The 24,136-nt window shown below is 27.0% G+C and overlaps 1 long non-coding RNA gene across 1 annotated transcript; it reads right to left on the bottom strand.

Moving 5' to 3' along the window:
• Positions 1-2,105: 2,105 nt before the first annotated feature.
• Positions 2,106-23,953, bottom strand: LOC147810097 (uncharacterized). The gene is made up of 8 exons (XR_015433567.1): positions 23,854-23,953; positions 16,622-16,745; positions 12,866-12,985; positions 9,125-9,209; positions 7,015-7,105; positions 5,775-5,897; positions 2,464-2,625; positions 2,106-2,200 (listed from the first exon to the last, which is right to left on the bottom strand). It is a non-coding gene; the product is annotated as an uncharacterized LOC147810097 (long non-coding RNA).
• Between the last annotated feature and the right edge of the window lie 183 nt (positions 23,954-24,136).

The following is a 24,136-nucleotide window of genomic DNA, read 5'->3' as shown; positions in this document are numbered from 1 at the left end:
ACAAAATTTTACTTATTTTTATTATTATTTAGAATGAATTATAACCTTTGCATTGCCTAATTGTTGACAACCAAAGGGCAGGATTAATTTCAACTTCAGATGGTGGGATTAAAATGGTATGGTGACCTGAATAAACACTAAAGTAAAAAAATATATGTCTTAATGCGAAAGAAATTAGCAATACATGCAGTGATGGCTTCTTACAATAAAAATATTTAAATTTTCATTAAATATTTTCATTTTATTTAAATATAAATATCAACAATTTCTAAAATGCATTTAAAAATTACTTCAACCTTAAAATTTACATATCAAATATAGAAGATTCATGAGAGAAAGTTAAATTCATCAATAAATTATTCTTTTTTAATTTAGGAGTAAAAATTTTTTTCTCTCGTAACATATCAAAAATGTTTTAGCATACTTTTTCTTAAAGAGTTCAGTCCTATCAATAAATACGCATCAATTCCATTTTTATTAAAAACAAAATATCAGTATTTAGCTTTTATAAAGCTTACTTACAATTTCTATAGAAGCACAAAACAGTCCAGTTGTAATTACTAAACTTGTTGTCATTTCTTTTAAGCATAAAAAAACTTTGGTTGGGAAAACACACTCCAACACCAAAGTTCAAGTATCAACAAAACAAAAAGTGCCATTTTTGTAATAATGCCGGCAAAAAAATATATGAATGAAAATCTTGGCAAGGTCATGACAACTATAAATGCAAACGTTTTTTACACCACTGTAGCAAGAATAGAATAATAAAGACAAAATTTCTTTAGTTTTTGATATTCGAAACTTAATTATTTTGAGTCAACAATAAAAAAAAAAGAGAATACCTTTAAGTACAAAGCTTCATGAAAAAGTATTGAAAACTTTAAGATAATAATTAAAACTGTTTTCTTATAACACGTTTAATTTAAGAAGTACTTCTGGCAAAAATTTTTAAAAATAATCTTAGTCACAAATTATAATAATTTTGATAAAATAATTTTAGTCAATTTTTAAAAAAAAGGTTTTTGTGTATGTATTTGGAGAGAAAAGAATGCAACCATTCATAAGATAGTAAAGGAATTTCTTTCGTATTTATCAAGCCTATAGGTTGAAAAGCTATTAAAATGTCTGTATCATAAGAATAAATTGTTAACAATTTCCCTCTAAATGAATTTTCCATTGCTATGGAGATCACAGCTATAGTGACTATATGCAATTCTCATGTTATGAAAATTTTAATTGCTAAAAATTGCAATATATTTTTAGCAGAAAATACAAAAATAGATGATAATTTTAAAATGTTTATTATGCATTGCATCCTTTAATATATTTAATAACATGACAATAACAAAATGTTGATCATCTGCATAATAACACAGTAGAAAAAAAGCACTAAATATAAGCGTAATATAATAGTGATAGAAATAGACTTTCTAAAACATTATTAGTGTGAAAGTCGGTGAAAATTATTTAACTTATCGAGAGGCTTTAAGCAAGCACACCTGTAAAAAGACTCAAAAAAGATAATCAAAAGCATTACATTGAAAATATAAGATTGAAACAACTTAATTTTCTGAATAATTACTACATAAATTAAAGTAAGAAAATAAACTCTAAAAAATACTTTATTTTTACCAGAAAAAAATTTTTTTTTGCAAAAAGAAAATATCAGGAGCTGGTTCTTAAAAATAGTTGCTTTTGCAGATTTTGTTATTTAATTCTCAGAAACTTCAATAGAAATGTATAATACTTCATGCTGTTATACGTTTCAAGTAGAAATCTTTATAAATAAAGTTAGCAAGATAAGGATAGAATGAAAACCTCATTCATTCATTGACTAAATTAAAAACATAGTTTAAAATTTCATTTTATAATCTTCTCTTAATTGAACGGATTTTATTCACTATTCTGATGTCAGATATATTTTTTTAATTGCCTCGACTTACAAAATTCAATGTAAATTCTCCTTTTGCTGATATAACACATGTAAAAAAATCGGAAATGATTTAAACTATTTAAGAGAAAAAAAAACTTTACTAATTTAATTGATGTGAGTAAAGTTAAGAAGTTACCTATTCAAACACCATAAGGCAAAACCTGAACAACAGTAAGGATCAAGGCCAAAAGCTATGTGTCTTGATGGATATAATTCACAGAAAAGTTTCATACTTGTACAGAAAAAGGTTGATACTGCATGGGACATCTGAAATATGTTATCTTTTTAAGTCAAAATACACAGACTGAATAAAGTTATAAATATCTAATCCCAATTCATTTGAAACAATATTTTAGAATATTATAAACATACATATATACAAATATTATACATATATACATACAGAACTTATATACTTATATACTTATATATATATACTTATATTTATATACTTATATTATACTTATATATATACTTATACTTATATACATACAGAATATTACAAATAAAACAGTAAAATATTTTTATACCTTAATACCAGCTAGCATTCCAGTTGGGCTAACATTTAAATCCAAATAAGTTATCATTTCAGGAGTTGGGGTTCTATATATGCTAGTTAATTTCTCTTCTGAAATTTCATCAGTATCTAAGAGGAGAGGCCATGACTTTATATCAACAACATTGCCAGCTTCCTACGGACAAGAAAAAAATTAAAAATCTAAATAATTTAAAGTTAAAAATTCTCATTAATTTACAATAATAATTTCCAAAAAGTTAAAAAAATGTACAATAAGTCATGTTAAATATCTTAATTACACAGAGCATATAAATCACAATTAATGAAAAAAAACACTGAAAGAACTTGAAAAACACTCCTTCTCTATGGTAAATATTTTAATTTTCTAATATTTTTAATGAACATTTTTCAAAAAGTGTTTTTTAGCCGTAATCCTACCTAACATAGTACATCTAACAGATATTCCTGCAAGTTCAGCCCTACATTTATTTTTGAGATGAATTTAATACAAATCAAGTATTGCTCAGCAGCATAAGTAAAAACATCTTGATGCTTTTTTAATGTTTGTTTGCCCTTAAATGAGTGCTTTTTTCTCATTGAAAAAATATAATGTTTCAAATTTATTCTTATCTCTATCAGTTACTATTCATTTTTAAAAAATCAGAAATTGGTAGTAAATGAAAAATAATTAACTTTAAAAGTACTACAACAATAGGGAGTGGCAGGTGACACATCAAAGATTGCTTATGGTGAAAAAGTGGTACTTCAGGCACATAGATTTGTCCCCACAATGAACAAATTCATATTTAAGGCAAAAGATTAAACTGATCCTCAGTTTGATTATGTTTTTATAACATAAAATGTGTGAGGGTAACATAAAAATATGTTACCCACATGCAGGATCTTGGTGCTTACCTTAAAAAACCAAGAGTAGATGTATACTATAAAGTAATACAGGGTGCGTAGATAGATTTTCAAGCAAAAAATAAGCACCTTTTAAGTACTTTTTAAGCCCTTAAAAAACATTTTTAAGCACTTTCACAAAAAAAAAAATCATAATTAGGATCTGTACAGTAATAAAAATTATTTTTTTCCATCGTTAAAATTTATAACATAAATTCAATAAATTCTAATTTCTGATAAATATTGCAGTGAAAATTATGCGTCGTTTGTAATTTAGAACAACAATCATTACGGCAAAGAAAAACATATTTTTGTAAAATATAGAAAATTAAGCACTTTTTACAAAAAAAGCACCTTTAAGGGCTTTTAGAAAGCGTAAATCAAAAATAAGCACCTTTAAGCAGTTTTTAAAAACGCTACGCACCCTATAATTTACAATGAAGAAACGAATAAAGCATTTAGACTGAATCCAGTAGACTTTTCACGTTCAGCGTTTTATGCACAAAACATTTTTCAAAAAGAAATTCAGTTTAATCATTTCAAAAAACACTAAAAAAAATCTTTAAAAGTAAAAAAATAGCCACTAATGCTTACCAAATACACCATTAGGGACAAAAGTGAAAAAAATGATTGCAGAAAAGGCTGATTTGCCTGCATGATTATTAAACATCTGCACAAGCTTTATTTTTCAGAGAAATGTCTTCATTTACCACATAAACTTGTCTTTATCTTTAAAAGTGTTTTTTCTATTCATGCCACTTATCTTTAATCATCCCTTCATCATTGTCTATCACCCTTCCTTAATAGGCGCAACAATTAAGAGTAGCCTCAAAATAATTTCAGATGCAATTTGCAACTTAGTGCTGAAAATACTTTATAGAAAATAATTTAGCATAACAAGCAATATTAAGTTAAGAGAGTGAAAAAGTGTTTAACTTTTTTCCAAATGTATGTTACAATTGGTCAAAATATATTTTTACAATTCACTTTTGAATTTGCTAACAGTAGGGGAGAGTGGGGTCAATTGTAACATTTTTTACTTAACTATTTTTAACTAACAAAAAATCCAATATATTATTAGTATTAATTGACAGACGAGTAAAGTAGACTATCCTCTACTAGAAAAAATAATAATTTCCTTATTTTAAATGTTATTATATTAGTTATTAACAATTTTTGACAGTCGTGCACTTGTTACAATTGCCCCCACTTGCGGGGTCAATTGTAACAGTTCATAAATTCAACTAAAACATAGTTAATTATACATATTATCATAGTTGTGATATATGTTTTTATTGATCAAAATTGAAGTGATATTTTAGGAGTAAAAATAATAATGAGCAGAGACCTAAAGGGTTAAACTTTTAGCTTTAAAGGGTTAAAAATTTTAATTTATGCTGCGAAAGGTGACAAATGAAATAATGCACATGCAATATAATATAAATGATATACGAAACTATTGGTGGTTCTTAAAGAGTTAAGTAATGGTTTGTGAACATAAGATTATTTATTTTCAGCTGTTACAATCGTCCCTTTACTTAATGTTACAATCGTCCCCAAGACGCCATTTCAGCTTCATTTGTTAAAAACATTGCTAGTTAATTAACAAAACTAATTCTTTTTTTATTGAAATGTTAATTAAGGTGTCCACTTACATATTCGGTTAATAATTTTTATTTGTTTAAACAAAATTACTTTGTTACAATATAATAATCGAATACCAAAAAAAGTACTTACGTAGCTTGAAAATATCTTTTGTGATGTAACTCTTTCAAAAGTACGTAAAAATGGTTGCCAGCAGGGGTGTACATGTAGATTTATTAAATACACCTTGTGCGCCATCTAGGAACCAAATCTAGAATGCGACACTCGAAATTTTTGCTCTGTTACAATCGTAACCTGTTACAATTGATCCCACTCTCCCCTACTAAAACAAAATCTGTCTTATTACCAAGGTATGTCAGTCTCACTGTTTTCTTATCATTATTTGTTTATGTTTACAGTAGTTATTTTTAGCTTCTTATTCTAAGTTCTTTCAAAATTTAGTTAGGCAGGTCTAAGTTCCTCTGAAATAATATTCTAATTGGGAATGGTAAGTGGGGTTAAATCTCAAAAATTATTCCTTGACATAGAATGTAATAAATATTTTAGTATAATTAATTTGAATGGCTCATACATTTATAGTTAGTTATTTAACTATTTGAATATTTCAATATTAAATAATTAAATAGTTAGTATATTTAGGGAGGCAACCTTCACAAAATTAATAAAATAATTATTAATTAACACAAATCTAAAATGAAATTTATATAATTTTTCGTAATTCACAGTTGACACATTTTTTTTATTATTTATTTGTAGTCTGAGAAAGAAGTAATTGATATAAAAACTTTAAAATTCTAATTTTGAAAATTTTCCTACCAGAATAAGCTTCTCTAGGTTTAGGAAGATTGGTAACAAAGGTGTGAGGGCACATCAATACATTGGCTGGGTGTAAACTTCCCTCTTAAAATCGTCTTTTTGATTCAGATAAATGAATACCACCTAAAGGAGTAAAAACGATTTTAAATTAGAAACGTCATATTTTTAGATTTGTTATACGTCTGTTGTAAAGTAAAAGGTTTTGTTACGTCTTAAGTTACGTTTTAAATTGATAAAAAAAATATGATAAACAAAAAATGACAAGCACAAATAAAATATTATTCTTACAGTTTGACTAAGGCTTGAAAGACAATATAATAGGAAACTATAAAGATAAATAAAAAATAATAACTTTATTCAGTTCATAAAAATGAAGAAAAAAATTATGTAGTGAATAAAGCTATTATTTTAAATTATTTTCACTTAATTTTCTAGGGATTATTTCATTTCTCTTAAAGATACAAATAATTCTAATGAAATAGGTATTTCAATTGTTCCTAATGTCATTAAGGTTGTACATAGTTGTCATGCAGGTTAAAATACAAAGTATGCAGGATAATAGAATTTAAAAAAAAATTAAGAAGGAAAAATGCTATTAAACTTGCCATAAACGTAATAATAATACACATATAATGCACTATGATAGACAGTGCAAGATTTTTTTTCATTTTGTGATGTAACAAAGTTAACTATTAACCAATCTTTTAATCAAAAATTGAATATTTGCCAATGCCTCGTTCAATATCAAAGATTTGGATTTCCAAACCTGTGAATAGAGAAGAAAACAAATCTCAATTACATAATAGAATTGATGAAATATCATTTCTTGGTTACAAAAATTGAGGAAATACATAAAATTGAAAATGCAACATTATTATGGACAAGTCCCATAATAATGTTGCAAATCAGAAGTAAAAAGTTAGTTAAAAATTGAAGGAAAAAAAATGTACCAAAAAAATACAAGGCCATTAGAAAATATCACTTTCCTTAATCTTAAGGTTTTTGCATTTTCTTAGTCAGAACTGTATAGAAATTACAGAACTTAATCTCTATACATATAAAGATCTTCAGATGCTACAGTTTTAAAGTAAGACCATCCAGTTTTTATTTGACTAGTGAACAAAAATGATATTTTGATAAATATGACAAAATAATCCTAATTGCAAGAAGCAAACCTTCAAGAGTAAACGGGTTGCAAAATCTATTTTTCTATTGATATTTCTAGGATAATTTTACTTACTTTTGGCAACAATTGGGCAAAACTAGAGCAAGACAGCAAATTCCAACTTGATGAATACTATCAACAGCACTCTACTCATCCATTGAAAACTCTAAAAAGTATAATAGAAATAGCTCATTAGAATTATCATCACAAAGCAAATTACACAATTATATTTTTTTAACAAAAAAATTGAGTGAAAAAACATTAACAATACTGTTACATTTGCTTTTATCTTAACTATAAACAGAACAAATGACATGAAATATTTTGTAAGAAAGCACGGCAGAATTCAACACTTTTAATTGGTACTGGAAACAAACATAAAAGTATAATTTAAAAAATAAATATCTAAGATTAAATATTTTTAAGATCAAATTGTTTTATGAATTCAAATTGTCAAAATTGAAATAGAATACAATATAGTGAACACCATGCAGCAGTTTCGCCAAAATATTAAAAAAAAAAAAATTATTTTAGAACTGCCATAGTTTTGAGAGGATTACTTGTGGTTTATAAGATTTTAAGCGTTACATTTATGAACATTTTTCTTAAAATACAGTATATTAAGCAGTATTTTGAGACACAGCATATCAATGATCATTAGGCTTCTCGGTCTCAGTTTTCAAGCAATTTTTATATACTTTGGTAAAATTAAAGAGAAGAGGAGACTCCTAATCACCAAAAATCGATGGTTTCCTCAACAACCAATGAAAATTAAAGATACAGGGGAGATAAAACCTTGTTTCCAAGATTCAGGGCTTTCAAGGAGATTAGTTGAGTAATTTTTTTTCATTAATAATTGGAATTTCCTTTCCTTTCATTTATTTCTTTTCTGATTAATAAAGAATAAATGAGAAGCTGGAAATTCATAATCATTTCAATTTGAAATTAGGAGAAACAAGTCACGTTCATTAATGTAATATTTATAATAATAGTAATATTTTGAAAACCCATTCTTTACCCACAGCACTAAATATGATAATACGGCCTATCTGATAATTATTTAGTTTAAAGAAACTAAATAATTTTCAAATGGGCCGTCTTTAACTTCTAATTTTGCTGGTGCTGTGCATATGTTAGGATGACATCTCCATAAAGTTATGGCACTTGTGGTTTTCATAGTCATATATTACAACTTAAAAACATCCATACTAAATTTACTATGAAAGTATTCATGAATTCTGATTCAAGATTCATAATTAGCAAAAAATACTATAGTTAAGTTTTGTTCTATTTTAATGAGACAATATGTTTACCATATTTGAAAAACTAATTTTTAAGTTTAGATCTGTAGAAAGCCTGAAAAGACCTGAAAAGACTAAAAAGAATTTGAAAATAATTTTTTTTCTCTGTATTTTCCTTAAATTGTTATAATTGTACTTGGCGTATGCCATTTGGGTAAACTATTTTTAAGTTTGATCCTGCAACTTAGATTTGTATAATCAGCAAACTTAAAAGCATACCAGAAATTTAAAAAAAGGTATACTTTGATGAAAATTTTTTCTCACTTTTGATGACTGGTTTGGATTGGAAGGAAATTCAAAAATTGAAAACTTGACAATAAGGGGAAAACAAAATAACAATGTGCTAGAAATTTTACCAGTTGCAAAATAAAAAGTTACCCATACAAACTTTTCCTCTAAAATTTGTGTACATTGACATTTTGGAAATTTCCCTAGTGATTCTTGGTGTAAAAATGATAATAAACTGGTGAGTTTACTTGTTTTTAAAAGGTGACTGACAAAGACTCAGCTCATAATGAATTTACTGATATGGTAATTGTAATAAATTAGTTAATTATCAACTTTAAAACTAAGAGATAGAAAGATACATCTAATTGACAATTTACTGATATAAAAATCATAACAAATTAGTTAACTTACCTGTTTATTAAACCATGACTTATAACTTAATAGTAATTTTAAATCTGATAGAACAGTAATACTGTAATGCAAATACCAATTATATTAAATTTGTAATTTTTTTTTAAATATTTGTTTAAATTGCAAGCTAAGAAATGAAAAATATATCAATCACAGAAAAAGCTAGTGAATAAGGTGAAAATTACAAAATTAAGAATTTATAGAACAGGAGAATAAATATTTACAAGTATACTTAAATTACTTACCTCTTCTTCAGCATAATCTGTTCTTTGTTTTGAAATTACGCATATCCGTTCATCCCGTAACACTCTGACAGAAAACACAGCGATTCTACAATGTAAATTTATAAATTTAAGAAAAACATATTAGTAAAATGTATCTCTAGTACCGCACACAAATACAAGACCACCCTATAAACAGAAGTAAGAATTACAGAAAAATCATAACATATTTATATATTTAAAATGGACTACTAAAAATAGAGTATAGTTTTCCAGGATATCTATTTTATAATTTTATAACAAATAATAATGTCATTTCTTATATTAATTTTAAAAAAATAGAAATTACTATACAAGCCGTTTGTTGAATAGTATTTTAATTACAAATAAACTCTAATTTTACACAGCATAAATAGAACATGAAATTTGAAAAGAAAAATAAGCAACATCAGTTATTATAGATTTTCAAATAATCATTTTTCTTTAAAATATTCTAAATTAGAAAATTATAATCTTTCTATAACAATACTTTTTTAAAAACAAAAACTTTCAAAATATTAGCCTTGAACGATTCTTTATGACAAAAGAACATGAATTCCAAGAAAAAGTTTTTTTTTGTGCAAAACAGCTAACTAAAATAAATTGATAAATAAAATGTTATACACAGGGTATCTGTTACATTTTAAATTTTAAAATTCATGACTTTTCATGATTTTCTATGACTAATTCCAAGAGTTTTTCATGAATTAACAAAGTTACTATTTTCACTGACAAAAGCAGAACAATAAATTAAAAAAAGCATTATAATAACATTAATTAAAATAACAGGTATAACCAAGACAGCTATACTCTGCATCTTTATATTTATAGATTTTAAATTTAACAAACAGAGTAAAGAAAGAGTTGAAACAATAAAATAGCTGAAAAAATGCAAAAGCAAATAATTTTTTTTCTGTAGAATTATATTCTAAAGAAACTTTTCTTGCTCATCTGAAAGGAAAGAAATACTCCTGATTTTTCTGTTCTCATTTCGGAATAGAAAAAAAATTCGCCAATGACTGGTTTGCTTCAACTAGAATTTTAAACTGATAAAATTTTTAAAAAAATAAATAATAAAAATTCTTAAATCACAGAAGAGTTTAAAAGATAATTCCCTCTAGAAATGATGTTTTTTCTTTCATTTTTTTGAACGAACACCATAATTTTCAAAGAACATGATAAAATAATTTTATATTCTAATAAAATATGCCTGAGTGGTGATTTTGTTAGGAATTCAGATATTTGGAACAGGATGAAATTAGGGGGGGGGATTCCATTTTAAAAATTATATTTTTTGGAAGTGGCAAAACATGGCTTTGAAGCAAGAAAAAAGCAATTTTGGAGCAGCAAAACAAAGATTCGGAGCATATTTAATAAAAAAAATAAAAACAAGAATTTAATAACAAGAGTCTTTTGTTCATTAATAACATATCTTATTTTTTACTCTTTTTTGAAAGTCCTTGCATAAACAAATTAAGTTTCCTTTTGGCATCCTCCAATGCTGTTAAATATTCTGCTATCCTCGACTTAGCCTCAGATAAGAGGAATAGAATTATTAGGACATAGCATTTTTTTTGAAGAAGATAAGGATGTCATCGGATTTTGTGATATCTAGTCCAACATCTATTAAATTTGAATTTTCCCCAAATTTCTGCATTTTCTACATCCAAAGATTTTAAGTCCTTTCCTGTCAAACTAAGAAAAGCAGAACTCTTTAAAAAACGCCCTAACAATCTTAAACTAGAGACACCATTTCATCATTCAACAAGTGAATCAATGGTGTCTCAGTTTGGAAAAGACCTAAAAATTTATCTAATATAGCTGAAATATTTCTTAAAAATGAGCTTTTGGCAAAAGCAATTTAAATAAATTCAATATTGAGTGGCTCATACTATTTTTTAAATCAATAATTACTTTATTTAATTCTGTAAAAGATAATTTAAAACTCTAATTAATTTAACTATTAAAAGGTTATTGAGTATATTTTTCCTAAAATTTAAATAAATGTTATTTATAGTAGTATATTCAACAAAACATTAACGAGATTAATATTGATCATACCGAATTTATAAAAATATGTAAAGAATTAAGCAAACTTTAATACATTTATATTACAAATGTTAATTAGTGAACGGCCCATAAATTTTTTTAATTAAAATTGATTACCTAAGTACAGTATGTCATTCATGAAATAATTAAAAAAATTAAATACTTTTTAAATGCAAATACAATGAGTATATTGAAGCTAAAAAATTTTTATCAGAAGTGAATTATTATATTATCCCTACAAATCTGTGATAATTAAAATTTTTTATATCAATAGTTTTAAATCAAATCATTAAGAGTTGAATTATAGTATTTTTAAATGACAAATCTGAAAAACATTGGATTTTTTTGCTGCTTTAAAAATTCTGAAATCCCCTCTCTTCATACTTATTTAAAATCTTGCCTCTTAACATTATTAAGTTTTTTCCTTGTTGGGATGATACAATGAAGTGTATGCTCAGATTTTAAAAACTTTCTTGTTTTATTTTTAGGAGCAAGCAGATAAAAATATATTTTGTGAATTGATAAAAGGCTATTTTATTTAATATATTTTCTTAAGTATTTTACATAACTATATAATAAGACAATTGATAGTTAATCAACTTCTCCAATTAACCTAAACAAGGATAATATTTGCTTTTCAAATGTGTTAAGCAATATTCTAAGATTAAAAAAAAACATTTTTGTTAGACATCTTTTTGAAAACCTGGAAAATATATATTTTATTAATGGATAGCATATGCTTATTTTAAGATAACAATTATTAAAAAAATAATCGCCAAGCCAATTATATGATACTTTGAAATTTAATGAGCGTAACTAACATAATCAATGAGAAGTTTTCATGTTCTGTGCAGCTTAATAACTTTAAATGCATAAATAAACGGGCAAATTCAATTATAGTTTGAAAAATTGGATTATAGTTTTAAAAATTAGAAATATTAATTTACAGGTGAGACATTCCTTTGTAATTACGAAAAAAAAAATTTTACAACAGAACTGTCTCTACTCAGAAAAACAAAATTGTGACGCCCTTAAAGTATTCTTTTTCAGCATTGCTTCTAAGTAAATGAATTGCTTCTTGCATTAGATTTTTGCTTTGCCTATAATATTTAAATAGGTATACTTTATTTTTATTTGCTGAATTTAATTTCTAAATGCAAACTTGACATTTTTTTCTTCTAATTTTATTTTACCATTTCTTTTTTACATTTTACCCCTTAAACATTAGTGACTATTAGAAGGGAAGATTTTGCATTTAAGAGTCACAAATAACCACCTAAAGAAAATCAAATAAATTTTAGTTTCTAATTAATTTAGTTTCTATACTTCATAATTAAATGATGTTTTTTTGCATGGGGCCTATATAGATGGGGAGATTACTGCCTTTTCACTCATCTCGTCTACGTAATAAAATAGAAAACAAGGTTAACATATTTCAACACAAAAATAATTCTTTAAAAAAATTAAATTTTTATAATTATTAAAAAAATTATCATCACTGGCACTAAGTATTGAGCCCTCATTTGCCCCACACTTATGATACCTCTGGTTGGGTAATGCAATGTAACTAATGAGTTTCTTTTTATTTTCTATTTAAAAGCAAATAGAATAGTGTAAATTTACAAATAAGGTCACACACAGAAAAATTGAAGAAAATTAAAGACAAACAAAACTTACAAGGATTTGATCCATCTGCAATAAGAAGTAACCTTAAAGAACTGAGATTAACGTCCTTGTGGTCTTTCGTAGCTAATAAACCCCAATGTAGATCTCTTGATTTATAAATAGCAACAGATGCTAAAATTAACAGAATAACAAGCATTTATATAGTGATTTTAAGCATAGAATAAGACAAATGATAAAAATATATGAAATTAAAACTAAAATATAACTTAATAATCTTGTACTTAATAATCTTAACCGCTTAATCAAAACATTTTGGAATTAATTTAACGATCAAGTATTTAATAATAAAGTCAGTAAATATTATGAGTTGTGATCATTCTGGACCATGAGTAACTCGCAAGTAGTAGTTGACGTCTCTGTTAAAACGTATTGTCTGAGTATAACTAATAAGTACTGTTATTCGTTCAGAATGTGTTTGTGAAGCGTTTGCTTAGTTACTCGTCTGAGACAGCATTTTTCTGCAACAATGTAAGAGATAAAAAAAAAATAATGGTCTATTAACAAACTTGCGATGCGGAAATAATTATAAATTAATAATCGGCTACTTTCAGCTCAATTAAAACCATTACATTGAAGAATGTTTAAAGTTTAATACAAACAATATTGTTACGGTATTAAAATTTCATGTTTCAAATATTGTAAAACAATGAATAAAATTTTTATAGAAATTTCTTGATTATAGACTGATGTGTATGTTTTTGATGCATCATTATTTACATGAATTAGCAAATGATTAAAAACTAAACAATACTATGGTCTATTCAAAATGGTGTTTTTGGTGAATGAAGAGCAAAGCTGGTAAAAAAATAAGAACATTTTCTGTTGGCTTCATATAAGCCTGTGCGATGCATGAAAATTAAAACCATTGAATTTGATATATTTTCGTAACTGAATTTGCCTGAATGTTCACTCCTTAGAGAACTTAAGGATTTTGGAGGATTAAGGAAAAAGAGCTTAAGGATTTCGTACTATATATATTTTTTTAAAAAGAGAAAGAATAAAATTCTTACTTGAGTGGTTATAAATTAAACTCTTTTAGCTAATCACCTTCCCTCTTACGTGTTTCGATTCTTATGTTTTTGAAGTACCTATTTTTTGGAGCAGGTATTGATGGGGATATCCACCTATTGAATTTTATTACAAAGGATATAATTTCGTGATATTTTCAAAGCAAATAATCAAAGTTTTAAATAAATATTCAATTAGTGTTTTATTTGTTTTTCTCTTATAATTTTAGCTTCGTCTGCTGGATTTGCAAGCTAATCTACCAGAAAGGAAAAATCCAATTTTGAGATGTACTGCAAGACACAGCAAATGGAAAATAACACACTCTGATAGAAAACTGGGGGACGTAAGTTCGATCCTGACAGAAAACAAAACAACTGGTGTGTATCATTTAAAATAATAATAAAATAAAAGCACATAGTCCAACTGTTTCTTTTTATATTAAAGAATAAAAATTATTTTATTTAAAAACCAATATGTGTTTTCAACTTGCATTTTACCTAAAGATTATCGATATGGTAATACAGTGTTTTCACTACAGCGCGAGAACGCAAGTTTGAAATTTTGCAATAGGTTACCAATTTTAGCACATTGTTGGAGATCACTAGCATACTTTCAGTTACTTAAATTATCGAAAAAGAGTTATGGAAATAAGTTTCAGCTTACATTGAACCTTGAAAGTTGATATAAAAAAGTTTATTGTAAGAAATAAAAAATTCACTCTAGTTCGAGATATTTTGTCGATAGCTCACATGCGAAAAAAACAGTCACCTCCGCATCAAATTTCAGTTAATTTTTGACTTATAAGACCACAAGTTCAATTTTAACCCACAACAGATTTTGAATGAGCAGAAAAAGTCAATCTAAAAATACACGAGCCAAAATATGTTAGGCAAACAAGTGCGCAAATATGTTTTAGTCTAACATGTGCGCAAATATGTTTTAGTCTGTAACATTAACATATCGAAGAAAATCGTTAGAATACTTTAGCTCACCCACCCAAAATAAATTGGGTAAAATAGATTTTAGCTAATTCATTGCTTGGAAACCACAATCTTAAATTTTGCCACAAATTGTTACACCATTATAGGAAATATGGAGCCCAACAAAAATTTTCGAACTAGAAAAGGAGTAACAGTCAAAATAATTTTTAACCTACCTTTTTCCACAAAAATTTAAATTTTACTTCCAATGATAGTGCTAAAAAAGGCATGGTCAAAATATGTTTCTCTTAAATCTTGAATAATAAACTACATGTTTTAAAATTAATTTATGCTTATTTTATTTATAGCAATATTTTTAGGACGTGAATCTATAAAACTAAATAATTTAAAATCAACAGTAACTGAAATAAAAATATTAAGTTATGAAAAGCTAAATTAATAGAGAAATAGTACTAATTTATGTAGGAAGAGCCTGAACATATATATATATATATATATATATATATATATATATATATATATATATATATATATATATATATATATATATATATATATATATATATATATATATATATATATATATATATATATATATATATATATACGAGGGTTGTAAATTAAATAGTGGCAACTTAACCTTTAAACTCACAGAAGGACGAGCATGCACAAATTAGATATGGGAGCTGTGAGGTGGGGCTGTTGTCGATGTGTAGAGTGCAAAAAAAAGTCGATTAGCTTAGAAGGGTAGTTGTCGTGTGGCGTTAAAGTGAGGAGTTTCGTTTCCATAGCTCTAAAGCATATTTTCAAAAGGTGATCAGTGGTCGTGGCTTACAATCGAGGTTGCCCGTGGCAAAAATGCAACAGAATGCTATCGAGGATTAGTGGAGGCCTTTGGAGCAAATGCTTTACCATATAGGACAGTAGCACGATGGATTCAAGCATCTCGCCTTTTTTCGTCATTAAGCCTTTTCACAACATGCTTTAGAGCGATGGAAACGAAACTCCTCACTTTAACGCCACGCAACAACTACCCTTCTAAGCAAATCGACTGTTTTTTGCACTCTACACATCGAAAACAGCGCCACCTCACCGCACCCATGCCCTAATTTACGCATGCGCGCCCTTTTGTGAGTTTCAAGGTTAAGTTGCCACTATTTAATTTACAACCCTCGTGTATGTATATATATATATATATATATATATATATATATATATATATATAACTAGAAAAACATGTTTTTGTACTTAAATGACAATATTGCTGTCTGCAAATTTCATCTAGACATATACAACTTTTTTTTCCTGCAGAACTAATTAAATATATTAGTTAATTATTCCTTTTTAAAGATACTAACGTTGTAAGAAAATTTTTATAAAAGAGTTATAAAGTTTAGAAGATTGTAGATTTCCATAGTCACCACCTTAAACTTTTTTGTCCAACGTGAAGTAAATATGCATGCATATTAGTGAACTCAGATTATGATTTAAGCGAGAAAGAAAGAAAATATACGATCAGAAAATGTCCAATCAAAAGTAAAGAAGATGGGATGAATAACATTGATATCAGTACCTTGTTAAACTAAGAGTTTCTAAATCACATTTAAACTACTCTTTCCTTTACGGCATTCAAATATGTTTTGACCTTTAATATTGATTTAAAATTTCTTTTGCTCAAATTGAAGCAAATATGTATGCTTATTAGTGGAGTCATATTATTATTTAAGTGAGGAAGAAAGAAATCATACGATAAAAACTGTCGAATCAAAAGTAAGATGAAAAACACGAAAACCAGTACCTGATTGAACTAGGAGGATTCTCTAAATCGCATTCAAACTACTCATTCTTTCCTGCGGCATTCAAACATGTTTTGATTTTTCAGTAAGTACCATCTTCAATTTTGATAGATTTTTTTCTCTTCTCTGAAATATTTTTATGTCAATGTTATATATTATTTTGTTTGAATTTTAAGAAGAATTATTGAAAAAAATATACAAAAAGGTAATCGTTATGGAATAATCTGTATGCGTAACTGTTTGTTAATTAATTTTGAAAGGTGTTCTGTAATTTCCACTCTAAATATATATTTTGAAATCTTTGTCAACATTGAAGCGAAAATAAATAATAATAACGAATTGGTGCTTTTCAAGAAATATTTTAGCTTAGAAAGAATTAAAATACACTATCCAAGTCCAGCGAATCACTTTGAAAAGGAAAGCGAGGTTTAAAGCATCTAAACCTGTTTGATTGCCAAAGAAAATAGATAGGAGGTGAAACGTGATTTTCGTGAATATTTCCAACTTATATCAGATAATCAAACTGGTTTTTTTTTGTTTTTATTTTTCTGTCTTCGTAAGAAATTCGATGAAGTTTGATGATGCATTTCTCTATTCTCTAAATATTAAATTATCTCCAAATTAAGAGTAATTTGCATCTCCCAATTTGTTAAGTTATTGCTTTTTTTTTCTTGACAAGGCTAATAAAAACTCTATACTAAGGGTGGTTAGTACAAGCAACCAGTATACAGGGTGGTCCCGAATTCATTGCACAAACTTTAAGGATAGGTACAGGACATTGTAAGAATCATTTATTGTATAGGAATGTATGGACGCAAGTGACGCGTTGAGGCGCAAACACCAAAAATAAGAAACGAAAGGAAAAAACAAATTGTTTATTGAAAGCGTCTTTGCCAAGTGTAAGGTTTACAATAGCTGTTCAAAATTGCTTTCACCAGCAATATATGCGTGAATGCGATATATGCAAAATGGCGATATATGCCTGACAGCTTCCATGAAGTAGCTTAGGCTATTCGAGCAACTGAAGTGGGCTGGTGCCTCATCATGCTGAAACCACATGCGGTTACTAATGGCGATCGGAACAGTCGGAATTGAAAAACCCTTAAATTTCAAAAGCAAAAGAAGATTTTATTTTTGTGACTTTTAAATGCTAAACTTTTTATTTCAACTCATAATCAGTCACCTCAGGTACATTGAAGCATACTCGCTTGGGAGTGTTGATTTCCTTTCTAATTGGCTTGATTTCATAGGTATCTTTATTCAAACTTTAAAATGTGACGTCCAAAATAAATAAATAAGATAAATAATAAAAACAATTATTGCACATTATCATATAACTGGATTCGTGAAAAATGAGAAATTTGGAGGTAAAAAATTGTACAACAAAACTATGGTTTACATAAACTACAGTGTCGCCTGTGGTAAAATGGTTTAAGTACCAAAAATGTTTGAAATACCCTTATAAAGGGTACAAACTATGTAATCCCAAAAATACCCGTAAGTCTTGTTTATTCTGGGCAGAAATTAAAAAAAAAAAATTTTGGGGTGCTAGACATTGAGGAAATGAAATTTGTTCAGCTTGTTTAATAATGTTTTTTACCTATCAGTGCATTGATAAACTTCAACTTACATGGAACAATCAATTTTGGTTTCCACAATCATTTTATAACGTAATAAGAAACTAATCAATTATAGGGTCTCTACAACAATTTTCCTTGAAAACAAAGGTATTAAAAATAGAATACTTTGAAATTATCTTGCCGCCCTGTACTTTGGGATTACAAGGTTCCCACTCAATTTCAGACAGAAGAAATATTCCCTGACTTTTTTCAGGTATTCTAGGTAAATTTCAATGAAAATTGAGACCATATTTTCATTAGAAAACTTTGATTCTTTTATATGTAATGTGAAATTTTAGATTTTCTGTGTAAAAAAATATTATTAAATGAGAAAGGGAACATTTCAGTTAAAATGTGAAATTTTTATAACAAATAATTGTAATAGAAGTTATAAAAGCATTATTTAACTGAAATCTCAATAACTGATTGATAACTGTTACTGACAATTTTAAGACTGATTATTTGCCAGGTATGATATAGGAAGATTCGAGGTTTTTGTAAAGAAATTGCATCTTTTCCTGACTATTCGCTGGTTTTTGGAGTTAAAATCATATTCCCTGACAATTCCAGGTTTTTCCTGTTCTCCCTGACCCATTGACGGGAACCCTGGATTATCCTGTCAACCTGTACTATCCCGCTGACCCACTTTGGGATTATCCGGTCGATGTATCAACGCTCGATGCAAAATGCGCAAATACTTTAACGCCGTTATAATGAAAAGCTATTTCTGAAATAAACATTCTAAACACATTAAATTTATCAAATAATAAAATAATAATAACAAAAAAGTGTATAAGTAAAAATACGTAATAAAAAAGTGTAATAAAAAGAATCAAAACAAAGTAAAAACCTTTTTTTTTTTATAAATAAATATGGAATTATTCTTAAATCTAACCAAATATATTAATATAAATAATTTTGGCAGCCAAAAATCCCTGATAGCTTTTAAAGCGCAAACGAACTAGTAATTATCCTTATGCAGAGATGCCAACTGCTCCGGACACGCCAAAATAATTTTAAAAACGGTAAATAACTACAAACTAAATTTTGCAAATATATGACTATTTTTGCTTGCTTTTTAGTGGGTATAGCATGAAATAACTATTACAAAGTAGTGACGTATATACGCCTACAAAATATTTAGAAATAGTGGTGGATAAAAATCTACTAAATTGAATTTATTAAACCTGGAATCACAATTAATAAACTACCACTTGAAAATATTTATTTGCCGTCCGGAGCAAGTTGACATGTCTGCTTATGCAGTCGCCGCCTCAACATAAGTTTGCTTAAATATAGAGCAAAAAAAAAAAAAAAAAAAAAGAGTATATTTTAATACGCGAAAGCACTTTCGTAGTCAAGGATTGCACAGTAACTAAATATGATAAAATATGCGGTTAGTGAAGCAGAAGCTACCTTTTGTAGTGGCAGAAAGTTAGAGTTTTTGCAGAAAGATGGTGTAAGAAAGTTTTCCTTTCTGAATAATTTTTCGAAGTTTTTTTTTCCAAAGATTTATTTCTTGCACATCAGAGAGGTGGAAAGAAAGAATCGTGGTTTCTCTATTCTCATTTTGGATTGAAAAAAAAAAGTCCATAATGACTGGCTTCGGCTAGAATTTCAAATTGATAATATAAATATAAAAAATTCAGAAATCAGAAAAGTTTAAATGATAGTTCACTCTAGAAAAGTTCTTCTTTTCATTTTTAGTTTTCTTAAAGAAGTTCTCTTTCATTTTTTCCCCCTCCTTATTTGAGTATCTCTTTTCTGAAGAGTTCTTATTCGCGTGATTTCATCGTCGATCTTTATTTTGGAGTTTCTGCACGGATTTTAAAATTTTTAATTTATATACGAATTTCAATTTATAGTAGTTTCATTTATTTATGAATTTTAATTTTTGCAATGATTTACAAAATTCGAAAGAGGAAATAATTAGTTCATTTTTTCTGAATACAAAATGCGAAAAAGCGCCTTTAATATTAGAATTAAAATAATATTAATCTTACAATTAAAATTTCTTTTATACATTTTATTCTATACTTTTTTCTATAAAAGCTTTCTGCTACTTTTAATTAGTAATTGTTATAATTAAACATCTCTTCAATGAAGATTAATGTTAGGGAAGTTAGTCGCAGAAAGTCCGAAAAAATTCTGCCGCAGAGATATAAGTAAAGAAAACTATCTCATGATACAACACCATTGATTTGACCATTTACTAATTCAACTACTCAAGGTTCTATCCAGACATTTTCTGAAAAGTCCTGTTTTTGTAAAATTGTGAAAAAATTACTCGTAATTTGTGAATATAAAATAAGCTTTAAGTCACATTCTTTCAACCAGGGTCCTGTTTTGTGAATTTGTGCAAATAGGGTCCTGTTATTGCAAAAAACCTTCTCAAGGAGTTTTTAAATTGTAAATAGATACAAGATTATGCTCAACACTGTAAAATTATAATTTTAAAAAAATTACATTTTCAAAAATTAACAGCTATTGCTGCTATTGAATTAGAGATGCAACATACAAATATTTGGTATTTAGTCTCTACTGCACAACACAGAATATTCATTTCGGACTAATAATGTGGAAACAAAATCGCTCACATTTTTAATAATTTCAATTGACATATTTTAAATAACACAACTTAGATATGTATCACTTCTAATGTGTTACACATTAAACAATTCTTAAATTTATAATATTTTTTTTAAAAAACTGACATAAGTTAATTTTTATTTACATAATATTTTATCAATTAATTTTATGAATAATATATTGCTCAATTATTTATTTACAAAAAAAAAATAATCAATATCATTTAATATCAATAAGAATGTACACACGATGTTAATAAGAATGTACACACGATGTTTGTAGAAGTAGAAATATTTTCTTAGAATACTGCATTTGGAATTTATAAATTTTTTTTGACTTCGAAGAGGTTAGTACATAATATAAATGAAATGAGATCAAACTTAGCCTTAGAATTAAAGCAGAAAAACATGATTAACAAAATATTAGAGCAATATACGCCAATTGACAGTAGATTTTAAAATATCTATAACAGCTGAACTTTCAGCAACAGTCAATTTTCCCCGCCCATTTCCAATATTACGCAAATGTCTATCGAGTGTTTCTTGTGAAGGGTCCGATTAAAAGATAAATTATTTTGAGAAAGGTCCGTTTTTATGTAAAGATATTTTGTGAAGGGTCCGTTAACGTACTCAAATTTCTTCTAAACAGACCTCTGCTACTGTTACAAAAGCATAACGGTATATTTCCCTTCCTTTAAAAATATCATGACTAAAATAAAAAGGAAATTAAAACGAGATAAAGTTCAAAGTAAATATATTAATTTTGATACTGAAAACTAGAAAACTATAAATTAAATGTGGGATTAAAATAAATAATTAATCAAGATTAAGCCTATTAAATTTAAGAAAAAGAAAAAGGAATACATGTTAATCAACACAAAGAATTTTTTAAGACACTTGAACCTCTATTAACTGAGGTTTCTGTTAACCGAGCCAATAACAAAGTCTTAGCCTTGAAAAAGACCACAATTTTTACCGAAAACACTCAACTTCCATGAAATGTTGCACCCTCATATGTCAACGAGCAATGCTTTGTTTCTAGTGACCCCCTATTGATCACCAAGCGCAATGGGTTACTTTTGCAATGAAGGGTAACAGCATATTTTAAGAAATAATAACGTAAAATGAACAAAATAACTTTATATTTAAAAAATATAATAATTTCTTGAGATTTGTGCTATTTTTGAAAATGCATCTTTTAGTTTAATTTAAAAAATAGTTTATTTACTTTTTAACATATATTACTAGCAGTTGATTTCCTTTTTAAATTTGTTGAGCTGTGAAATATAACTTAATATATGTTTATTTTTATCATTTTAAAAACATCCTGTTGTTTTTTTTTATTTCAAAATACATAAAATTTGTGAGCAAAGCGAGTTTCTATACACAGTTTCTATTAATCGAGATTTCCGATATCTGAGATACCAATTAGCTTGGATAATCGAGGTTTTACCGTATCTTATTTGGAAACCATGAAAGAAATTCATTAGCAGTTTAAAATGTCCTTCCATCTATATTTAGTTTTAAGAAATATATAACTTGCTCGCTTTAAAATATTAAAGAAAAGGTTTTTTCTTTCCTACATGGTGATAGCTTTACAGTATTCTGCTTAAGAGTTTACTAATATTATAACATTAAGGTCAAAAATTAATTCTTGTTAGTTAATAGCAAACTGATATCAATTTTTTTAAAAAAGAAAATTAATTGAAAATAAAATATCTAAAATTATTAAAAAACACATAGCTTTAAAAAAATGGATTAAGCAATATTTTTTAGATGTCATCTTTGAACAAAATATTCGATAAACTGAAAATAAATTAGCATAACTAACTAGATATAAATGTAAAAAATTATTTAGAAAGATAAAATAATAAAATTTAAAATAATTATATAATAGGTTATACAGATTTTAGAATTCAATACAAAAACTAAAATAAATAATATGAAAACAGTTATTTCTTAAGAAATTTCACCACTGGTCAAATCATAGGAAATCTTAGTAAGAAAAATATTTATGTAAGAGCATACCTATTGATTGCTATCACTTTTTGCACTTAAGAAATTATAAACTCTAATTTAATGATAAAAAAAATTTATAAACTTCTTTATCGTCTTATTTTATGAAATTTTGATACTTATAGACTAAAGCTTAATTGAATAAAAACCAAAATTATAAACTATATCATTCTGAACAATAAAAACGCTGTATATATATTAGTAATATAATTTTTGCTAATATAGATCTAGATTCGTTACACAGATTTGGATTATTGAGCATTAAAAAAAAATAAAGGAAAATCTGTAACTTGAAGAAAATAGAAAAAAATTTAAAACACTATTTTTAATCTCTATAAATATTGAATTCATGTGACAAGTATGTTTTTAATTATGAGGAAACCGGAGACGAAACTTATTTTTTTCGCTCAGCAATGCTTTGAAATTGAATGAATACGCGTATCACAATATTTGATTTTTTAAACGCGTGAATACGAATAGGAATATTCACTTTTTAAACGGTGCGAATAAAATGTCCCTTTTGTCACAAATTAGAAGAAAAACTGCCAAAAATCATTAGCTTATTATGTACCACAATATACGAGGAAATAGTGGCCTAAATATTCAAAAAGTCACCACTTTTCAAAAAAAAAAGTTTTTAGACACTTTTTTTTTGCTCAAAATAGTCACCCAAAAACAAAATAGGTAGCAAGTATAGTTTGTCTACGGTAAGAACTCCCCCGCCACAAAATCTGAGGCCATCTGCTGCTATGGAAACAAGAATAGCACATCTGGAACAAGATAACTCTCTTCACTCTAGGGGCTAACACAATAGACTGGAGACAAAGATTCCCTTTTTCTCACCCACCACAGCCAAAAACCTGTCCTAAACAGTGACCCCCACACTCCTACTTGGAATAGTAATACCATAGTCACCGACACGGGTTCAGACGAATGGCTACTTTAGACAAACAACAAATCTAATAGATATTTAGTAAGTCAAATAAGCAAGATCAAATAAAAAGATAATACCAAGTTTATCTTCAATGGGGTTGACCAGAGATGGTTGTTCAGACTGAAGAACAAATTCTTTTTCAGCATTCATGGGAAGGAAATGGGGAGGGAAGTCATGAACAAAACCTAAAAAAAAAATAACGATCATTTGAATCAGGCTTCCAACAAATCAAGACACAAAAAACAATTTTTTGAGTTTTCAATGTGTAAATGTAAGAAAGAATTTTAAACAAAAAATTATTAATTCGAAATTATTAGTTACCACTCCCATGCAAAGTTGACAAGGTTTAGGACTGAATGG

The sequence above is a fragment of the Parasteatoda tepidariorum genome, chromosome 5 (assembly GCF_982258835.1).
Source record: "Parasteatoda tepidariorum strain Cologne lab strain chromosome 5, Ptep-v5.0, whole genome shotgun sequence".
Taxonomy (NCBI): domain Eukaryota; kingdom Metazoa; phylum Arthropoda; class Arachnida; order Araneae; family Theridiidae; genus Parasteatoda; species Parasteatoda tepidariorum.
The sequence above is the reverse complement of the archived record's forward strand: the minus strand, read 5'-3'. Positions and strand labels throughout refer to the sequence as shown.